Source organism: Haliotis rubra, unplaced genomic scaffold, assembly GCF_003918875.1.
Source record: "Haliotis rubra isolate DU_JTF1 unplaced genomic scaffold, ASM391887v1 Scf1429, whole genome shotgun sequence".
NCBI lineage: Eukaryota > Metazoa > Mollusca > Gastropoda > Lepetellida > Haliotidae > Haliotis > Haliotis rubra.
In genome coordinates, this window is record NW_025765369.1 from 111,391 (window position 1) to 122,073 (window position 10,683).

General features: G+C 40.6%; 1 long non-coding RNA gene across 1 annotated transcript; it reads right to left on the bottom strand.

The window, feature by feature from the left end:
* Positions 1-2,787: 2,787 nt before the first annotated feature.
* Positions 2,788-6,639, bottom strand: LOC124269192. Its single transcript, XR_006896453.1, has 2 exons — positions 6,285-6,639; positions 2,788-3,861 (listed from the first exon to the last, which is right to left on the bottom strand). It is a non-coding gene; the product is annotated as an uncharacterized LOC124269192 (long non-coding RNA).
* Positions 6,640-10,683: the final 4,044 nt, after the last annotated feature.

Below are 10,683 nucleotides of genomic sequence, written 5' to 3' on the forward strand. Positions count from 1 at the left end.
GCTCTACCATCACCCTATCCAGCACCAAGTCATGCGAACAGACCAACGCCCTGTTCGCGTGGTAAGCAAATTTTAGTTTATCTTACGTTAATGTTTTTAGTGTAAATTAATCCCTACCCATAAACTCCACCCAAAAAGTAAAGGCAGACTGTGAGTTGTCGTGATATTTTTTCAATAGAACACTATTTCAATACATACTCAGTGAGACGTGGTGTGTGTATAGATTATTTCTGTGCATCTTTGAAAGAGTTTTGAAAAGGAAGAATTTTTGAAAGTGTCAGTTGTACTGAAAATAAGTGAAAACATAATTATAGAACAAACTCTTACTTCGAGAGATGAACAAATCAACATATTAGAAAACCAACCAATAATTAAAGAATATTGTGAAAAGTTTTAAAAAGAACAGAAAGAGAAGAGCAGGGTCCAATACAACCAGCTGGACACGGAAACCAGATCAGGCCACCTACAGGCCACCCACCTGTTGGTCATGGAAAACCAATATCACCCACTCGCATGAACCAACCGAGTCATTGGCAACCTATTATGGCTCTACCACCACCATGTCCAGCAGCAAGTCATGCGAACAGACCAACGCCCTATTTGCGTGGTACTTTTTCTACTTTTAAATGGCAATGTAATGAATATATGTTTTTTAAGTAAAACTCATTCCGAGTATGTACTTACAATGTTTATTAATGCAAACTTGAACTCTCAGCTGAGCCACCGCGGCTTCCATATAGTCTAGACTACCAGTTGTCCGACTTCCATGTGGAAGCCGCGGTGGCTGAGCGGTCTAGGCGTCTGACTTTGTGTGCTGGCGATTAGGTGTCTGAATCCCGGATGGGACTCAGCTTGCCATAGTTGACCTGACTGCCGGCAGGTACATCCTGGGTTCTGGCACATGCTGCTCCAGCAGTCTGTGCACACAGGTGATATAAAAGCTGCATGTGCCATGTGCTGGCAGTGGCAGCCATCTGTTTTTCCTAATTACAGGTTTGCAAGTTTGTTCGAATTGTTCATATTAAACAATTTCTCATAATTAGTCAGGTGTAATCCTGTATAATAATAATTATACTTAATAATGGTTTAGTAACAATTAACTTTAATAATTATTTATATCTAATAATTATTTAAAATGTAGCAATAGTTTTACTTTTATTGATCTATAAAGAGACGCACCATGCTAGCAGTGTCAGCCCTCTACGTAATTTCCTAATTACAGGTTTATGGCACGCTCGTGTTTGTACCACGATGACAAATGGCAGAATAAAAACATTGAACACCAGCCCAGTGGTCGTTTTAAATCCCTGCCACACATATTTTCTGTCCTCATCTCGAAAGCAGATGCTTCAATTGCAAATATGTAAAAAAAATTGCATTGAATAGAAAACACTATTTTTCAATAATTTCGGATGTACATTACAGATCAAATTCAATAACTTTATATTTCATTGATGTCAGATGTACATTAAGGATCAAATTTAATAACTTTAAAGTGTGCACAGATCATTGAAACTACAAGAGGCTAGTATGCTTCTATATTTTGTTTAAATTTTGCAGTAACTCCATTTGTTGCTTCGTATTTTTATGTATACTGAACAGCAAAAGAAAGTTTCGAAAAAAAATGAAATTTCATGAAGGTGAGCGTTCATGTTTATGGAACGTTCATGGTAAAGTGATGTAATGATCCAAGATGAGATGATGTCATGCAATTTGACGTCCATACGAACCATTCGCACAAACACACCAACAGTGAAGCAAAACCATAATTTTAGCACGTGCATCGATGGTTCCGGATGAAGAGCATGCATTTCACTCCGAGGTATCCTTTATAAAGGTTTGTGTCAAAAAACAGTTCAGTATGGACACTAGGAGATGTACACGCCACACAAACGATGCCTAACGACTGAGCAGAGGGGAATGGCCATTGGAAAGTTGCACAGATGTAGCTCTGCAACCGCTGTAGCTAGACAATTGGGCTGTCATCTTGGTCAACGTCATCAGCAAACCGGGGTTGCTGCTGATCGTCCCCGTACCGGACGGCAACAAGTGACATCTCATGCGCAAGATCGGTTCATCCAGGTCTCTCATCTAAGGAACCGAACTCAAGCACCAACAGTAACAGCAGCCTTAGTTCATGGGTCAAGGGGAGCAGTGTCCAGCGATACGATTAGGCGTCATCTTCGGGCTGCTGGAATCTACTGCTGAAGGCCATATGTGGGGCCAATTTTGACACGCCAACAATGCCAGCGACGTTTGCAGCCCTCCCACAGCAGGGGTGTCGATGGATTACCTGGCTCAAAACAACATTAACGTTTTTCCATGGCCGTCTCTTCCCCCGTATATGGCTCCCATTGAACATTCTGGGACGAAATTGGACGGAAGATTGGTGCAGTTAGACAGCCACTCACACTTGCACAATTATAATAGAGATTGGTGTTTGAGCGGAACCAATTGCCTCAGGCATTCTTTCAGACTCTAATGAACTCAATGAGGCCACGTTGCACGGCCTGTGTGCAAGCTCAAGGTGGCCATACACGCGACTAAAGAGACTGTCACTTTTCGCGTTCTGGGGTATCGCCATTTGACGGACTGTGATCAATTTGAACTTGTTGCAATTCAATGTCAACAGCAACTTTCAGCTGTTAAATTAACAGTGTTTTGGTTATAGAATAAATGATGGGACGTGATTTTGGTTGTCTTCTATTCACAAACTTGACAAAAATCCAGCCTTGCGTTTCTTTTGCTGCTCAGTATATAAGTATTTTTTACAGTCTTTGTTTTGTCTTTTCTCTGGTAAGATGTTTTGCAACATGTAAATGTCTTAAAGGTTTGCCAAACCTACTGGAGAACGTATACGTTGAGGTAATATGATGAAAAAGCGAATCACGGTACAGTGTGGAAACAGTCTGAAATGTTCAGTTAGAGGATCTTCTTCTGGTATCCAAGAATGTGCTCGTAGTCTACATTTGAAACAGTAGACCTTGTCAGATGGCCTGTGTACATAAATCCTGCTTCTGCAATGACTGTTGAAAGACACTAATCGTGTGTCGAAATGTATTATTATTGCCCAGTCTGGTACTGAAGCATGATCATCGACTCGACCACTCACATCCATGGTTCTGTTCACTTTGAGTGTTGAAAGTGAAATGATGTAACATGTATGTATATGAGATTATGTATTTCAAACACTAAACACCCTACATCTGCAGCAGGTACACTGTGCACACCTCATCAGGGAATATCACTGTACTCAAACGCCCATAGTGTTCATCAGCAAAGGGGAAGGAATCCGACACCAGACAACCATATTTCTTTCTACCTACAGCATCTTGAAAAGATTCTGAAAAACACTTTGCTTGTCCTAAAATATTATACTCATGTGCTAAACGAGGCTTGGAGAATAACACAAACTGATGTGTGTTTAGTCACATAGTTCTTTTACATTCTCCTTTTGGATAAGCTGATTGTTGTATGTTAATTACAGGAATTTCCAGATCGTGATAGTGTGGTATTAGGATGTAAAAACAATTGACCTTTAACAAACCTGTTGCATGAAGCCATCTACTACCAACATACATCATTTATCTGATTCTAAATAATATCTTTTTAACTCCTCTTCTGTAGGAAGGGAATCCAGGAATCGAATGTTTGGAATGGACTTCTCCATTCTCCATAGACATCTTGCCACACTGCATAACAGTAAATAATCAAATTGGGTGCATGATCAAACATGATGTTGGCTTGTTTTAACAGACGTACAACCCAAAAAGTGTTACCGCGGGAGGATCCACTGACATGGTAGTAGGCGTTTGGAAAAGTAACCGACATGTACGTTCTTTCATGATGTCGCTTGGTCTCCTGTTCAGAAAAAAAATTAACTCAATAACTGGTGACTGGTAAAATGAAGGACGAAGCAGGTGAAGTGAGTTTAGGTTTACGCTCGTTGTAGCAATATTCCAGCAATATCAAGGTGGGGGACACAATGAATGGGCTTCACACATTGTACCCATGTGGAGTATCTAACCCAGGTGTTCAGCGTCACAAGCGAACGCTTTACCCACTTGGCCACCCCACCACCCCGACGCAGGTGAAAGCATCATATTATTGTTTGTAGAGTTGAAATTAAACTGCATTCTTTCCTGATGCAAAAAACAGTGACTCAAAAAAGACAGCCAAAGGCATTAAGAAATCAGTCAAGACAGTTCTTAGACATGGCATGTTTAAAGTTTAGAATCGCTGTTTGACAGTGAAACGGTTATGTGTACTTTTTACCTGATTCGGTCACACAGTAACACTTTGTACACACAGACACAAAACAAACTGGCATTGACCCTTGTAGATAACAAGCGGTATGTGTTAGTTGATGCCAGTCATAGTGTCCCTTATATAATAATGTGTCCATTTATATAGCGCCAAACTCCATACTAGGTATGCTCATAGCGCTAACAATCAAGGCACCATTATTACCCCGGATACCCCAAGCCGCCTGTTAGGCGCTAGAAGGTTACAGTCATATGACTTTTTTCCACCGGGTACCCATTTTCCTGCTGGGTGAACAGAGACAAAGTTAAACAAACTCACTTGCCCAAGGTGAGACCACATGTGTCACATGTGCTTCGTTGTGGGGCAGGACTGAAGTCCTAGAAACTCTCAGGAGTCACCCATCCAAGGACAGTCCACAGTCACCCATCCAACGACTCTCCGAGCTCGACGCTGCTTAACTTCACCGATTTGTGACCTGAGCTTTGAGCACAGGACCACGCGCCATTTCTCTATCTATTTTCAGCATCAGAATGAGTATCCGGAGGTCTACTCCCATTTGTGAGAACTCCCACTTGTGAGACTCCCAGTTGTGAGACAGTGCAGTAGGTAACTAAAGAAAACACACCTTACTCCCCTATCTGATTGAATGGATTAACCCCAGCTAATTAGGAATTAGCTATTTAACTGAATCTTGTGGAGGTAGCATAAAAGATAAAGTAATTAACCTACTCAGGTAAATGGCTTTAAAAAATAAACACTTTGTGTAGGTAACTTCTTGATCAATATGAAAAGTGTCAAAATCTCCAAATATGGACCCATGTAAAAAAGTGTTTTATAATGACACACAAACATCATAATAACTTAAATCATCAAAATGTGTGAATCAAAAATCATAATGAAATATTTAATGATCTATTTCTTCTGTGTAAATATAATGATAATCTTTTTCAGTATTTCAGTATTTAACTTGTTCTTTATTGAAAACAATAAATGCTCATTAATGAACTATGCCTCCTGTGGGTACTTTTCAGCAACAGGGCTGTTCCCACTTTCATCGTAGGGATGAGGAAGCACCACCTGTGTGCAACGAACCATTAATTAATGTGTCTCACAACTGGGAGTTCTCACAAATGGGAGGACACCATCCGGAGACGTGTGTACAGACTGTCAAACAGCAATGGTGAAATGGTGCGTGATCGATGGACCGTAACTGAGACTTTAGAGGCGGCTTTTCAAGCGGCACAGAGGGGTTTTACAGCGATTGATGGAGTGAGTGAGGTGACATCCATGCGGACACTATATACTCAGTGCATGTACATGAAATTACTACCACCAGACGAGCTATGGGTCGTGCACGTGAATTGAAACAAAACCGTAAGATGTTTGAGGATACTCACTCACTCACTATATCTGGACCAACTCCAGATAAGAATCACGAAACTGTGTTAGGACAATTGTTATTAGTGTGAAGTTGATCATCCCTCAAAAGTATAACACTAGTGCATGATGGTGTATGGTGTTGGAAAGGTGCGACGGGCGACAATACACAAACCCTGGCTTGATGGCGAGCGGATTTAGATCACGACAACTCAACACACGAGCTGCGCTACTAAATGATCGCGTCCATCTTGCCTGGTGATATTCACAGATAACTCCCTCCCCGCCACGTAGCCCAGTCCATACGATACACTACAGTCGTGTACGATACATCACAGTCGTGTACGGTACATTACAGTCGTGTTATACCACGCGAATACACGCTGCAACTCTAGACGATACGAGAATATACAACATGGCGACCCGTTTGGCGAGTGCTTACAGGCACAGGTGAGGCGGAGGAGCTATTTATAACGAGAGAAGCGCCTCATCAGGTTGACAGAGGCGACAATACACAATACACAACCAGCACAGTGGATCAATGGCGGGGTAGGCGTGGGGTGGAGGTCCGAAAGGTGGGGATTTAGGTCACGACGACTCAACACACGAGCCGCGCTACTAAATGATCGCCGACATCTTACCTGGTGATATACACAGATAACTCCCTCCCCGCAAAGTAGCTCAGTCCATACGATACATTACAGTCGTGAACGATACATCACAGTCGTGTTTATACCATGCGAACACACACTGCAAGTCTAACCGATATGAGAATATACAACATGGATACCTGTTTGACGAGTACTTACAGGCACTACCGTGGGCGGTGTGAGCCGTGAACAGTTCATATCTTGTCGGAAAAAAAATGAGCTTGCGTGGTTGCTGCTTCGATACCTGTTGAATGTACTAGCCATTGTACACACACGCATGTAAACTACATACACATGTAAGCAGGCCCACAACAGTAAACCCAACCGTCCTTCCCGACACTCGCCTCAGACTGGTAACATAAGCAACTGTGCGGGTCTCTGATCACGTGATATGTATATATCGCTGTGTCATACCTGTACAAGACTAACGCTTCGTCTCTGAATATTTACAATTTAGAAAGTAAGAAACAAACCCATTTAATGAGTGAGTGAGTTAAAATTTAACGTCACATCGGCAATATTGCAGCCATGTCGAGAACAGTTGATATTAATATTCAAATCAATAAATGTATAACGTAAAAAACCTGTCATCGAAGGACAGTAAAACTATTAGAATATCACAGCTCTTAATTTAAAACTAGAACGCTATTATAAAAATATATCACGAGAGACAACAGTACGATATAAGAACAGGCTATAGATCACCAGCAGTTGAATGTTGACCACCATACACAAACCCATTTAAGAGGCCTTTCATAATTTATGGCGGCTAATGGGGTAGGTGGGGGGTGGGGGGGTGGTGATGGGATAAAATTTTAATACAATGAAAATGCTTTCCCCCCACCGCTTAAGCTAATGTTTCAAATTAAGTGACCCTCTGCATGTCTAAATATTTCCCCGTACAAATTTGCTGGCCAGTGATATGGGAGTAATGATGCAAGCCAGGAGAAATCTTGAAATTCCAGTAAGATCCTCAGAAGATATGTTATGAATAAAAAATAAATTCTACTAAACGAATGTCCATTTTGTGCATGAAACTCCGTACATGATAACATTGTAATAAATGTTTAATGAAGCTATGGCATCTACGTCACTTTGAAAGTTATTTTGTCAATCATTTCTCCATTTACAGGTTTCCATTTACACAGAGTTGGAAATTAACATAAGTCGTCTTTCCCCTTGTTCCTCTGTATCAAATCTCAATACAGTAAAAAACACAGGAGGTGGACTCCATTTCTGAACTTTCATTGTTGAGATGCCTGTGATTCAGGTTCTTGAATTTCTCATTCAGAAAATGACATGTTTTTTTCACTGCTACATACACAGTGTGGTGTGGTGTTGCACTGTGACAAACAGAATAAAGTAATCAATGTACAATGTTTGCACCAAAAATATTCGCAGCAAAAGGCTCCCCACCACACTTAAAAAACATGGAAAGTATTTTTACGAAATAGGAATAGCAGTTGCAAAGTGAGTGGATTGGACAGGAGTGGAGATTAGTGAGTTGTGGGGGTGGTGTATGTGAGTGAGAGTGAGTGAGTAAGTGAGTGGTGCGTAGGGAGAGGAGCTGACTGTAGAGGAATGGGTGGATGGAGCTATGTGGTTGGTTTTGAGTGGAGGTGAGTGGAGTGGAGCAGGTGAGTGAGCGGAGCGGATGAGTGGAGTATTGGATCGGAGGTGGGTGGAGAGGAGTGAGCTGGGAGAAATAGAGTGGAGCGTAGTGAGAGGAATGGAATTGGATGGACTGGAGCGGAGCATAGCGAGTGAGCGGAGCAGAGCGCAGTAGGGCTAGTGAGTGAATGAGCGGAGTGGAGCGGAGGGATGTGGAGTGGGTGGTGTCTTTCATTTTGTGTGTGGTGTTAGTTATACATGTGATATATCCTTCCTGTCTGAAATTGTGTGTGGTGTTACTTATATATGTGATATATCCTTCCTGTCTGAAATTGTGTGTGGTGTTACTTATATATGTGATATATCCTTCCCCTCTGAAATTGTGTGTGGTGTTAGTTATATATGGGATATATCCTTCCCGTCTGAAATTGTGCGTGGTGTTAGTTATATATGTAATATATCCTTCCCGTCTGAAATTGTGTGTGGTGTTAGTTATATATGTGATATATCCTTCCCGTCTGAAATTGTGAGTGGTGTTAGTTATATATGTAATATATCCTTCCTGTCTTAACTTGTGCGTGGTGTTAGTTAAATATGTAATATATCCTTCCCGTTTGAAATTATGTGTGGTGTTAGTTATATGTGTGATATATCCTTCCCGTCTAATATTGTGTGTGGTGTTAGTTATATGTTTGATATATCCTTCCCGTCTGAAATTGTGTGTGGTGTTAGTTATATATGTGATATATCCTTCCCGTCTGAAATAGTGTGTGGTGTTAGTTATATATGGGATATATCCTTCCCGTCTGAAATTGTGTGCGGTGTTAGTTATATATGGGATATATCCTTCCCGTTTGCAATTGTGTGTGGCGTTAGTTATATATGGGATATATCCTTCCCGTCTGAAATTGTGTGCGGTGTTAGTTATATATGGGATATATCCTTCCCGTCTGAAATTGTGTGCGGTGTTAGTTATATATGGGATATATCCTTCCGTCTAAAAATTGTGTGTGGTGTTAGTTATATATGGGATATATCCTTCCCGTCTGAAATTGTGTGAGTAGTGTTAGTTATAGATGCGATATATCCTTCTTGTCTGAAATTGTGCGTGGTGTTAGTTATATGTGGGATATATCCTTCCGTCTGAAAATTGTGGTGTTAGTTATATATGTGATATATCCCTCCCGTCTGAAATTGTGAGTGGTGTTAGTTATATATGTAATATATCCTTCCTGTCTGCAATTGTGTGTGGCGTTAGTTATATATGGGATATATCCTTCCCGTCTGAAATTGTGTGCGGTGTTAGTTATATATGGGATATATCCTTCCCGTCTGAAATTGTGTGCGGTGTTAGTTATATATGGGATATATCCTTCCCGTCTAAAATTGTGCGTGGTGTTAGTTATATATGGGATATATCCTTCCCGTCTGAAATTGTGAGTAGTGTTAGTTATAGATGCGATATATCCTTCTTGTCTGAAATTGTGCGTGGTGTTAGTTATATGTGGGATATATCCTTCCCGTCTGAAATTGTGTGGTGTTAGTTATATATGTGATATATCCCTCCCGTCTGAAATTGTGAGTGGTGTTAGTTATATATGTAATATATCCTTCCTGTCTGCAATTGTGTGTGGTGTTAGTTAAATATGTAATATATCCTTCCCGTTTGAAATTATGTGTGGTGTTAGTTATATGTGTGATATATCCTTCCCGTCTAATATTGTGTGTGGTGTTAGTTATATGTTTGATATATCCTTCCCGTCTGAAATTGTGTGTGGTGTTAGTTATATATGTGATATATCCTTCCCGTCTGAAATAGTGTGTGGTGTTAGTTATATATGGGATATATCCTTCCCGTCTGAAATTGTGTGCGGTGTTAGTTATATATGGGATATATCCTTCCCGTTTGCAATTGTGTGTGGCGTTAGTTATATATGGGATATATCCTTCCCGTCTGAAATTGTGTGCGGTGTTAGTTATATATGGGATATATCCTTCCCGTCTGAAATTGTGTGCGGTGTTAGTTATATATGGGATATATCCTTCCCGTCTAAAATTGTGTGCGGTGTTAGTTATATATGGGATATATCCTTCCCGTCTGAAATTGTGAGTAGTGTTAGTTATAGATGCGATATATCCTTCTTGTCTGAAATTGTGCGTGGTGTTAGTTATATGTGGGATATATCCTTCCCGTCTGAAATTGTGTGGTGTTAGTTATATATGTGATATATCCCTCCCGTCTGAAATTGTGAGTGGTGTTAGTTATATATGTAATATATCCTTCCTGTCTGCAATTGTGTGTGGCGTTAGTTATATATGGGATATATCCTTCCCGTCTGAAATTGTGTGCGGTGTTAGTTATATATGGGATATATCCTTCCCGTCTGAAATTGTGTGCGGTGTTAGTTATATATGGGATATATCCTTCCCGTCTAAAATTGTGTGTGGTGTTAGTTATATATGGGATATATCCTTCCCGTCTGAAATTGTGAGTAGTGTTAGTTATAGATGCGATATATCCTTCTTGTCTGAAATTGTGCGTGGTGTTAGTTATATGTGGGATATATCCTTCCCGTCTGAAATTGTGTGGTGTTAGTTATATATGTGATATATCCCTCCCGTCTGAAATTGTGAGTGGTGTTAGTTATATATGTAATATATCCTTCCTGTCTGCAATTGTGTGTGGCGTTAGTTATATATGGGATATATCCTTCCCGTCTGAAATTGTGTGCGGTGTTAGCTATATATGGGATATATCCTTCCCGTCTGAAATTGTGTG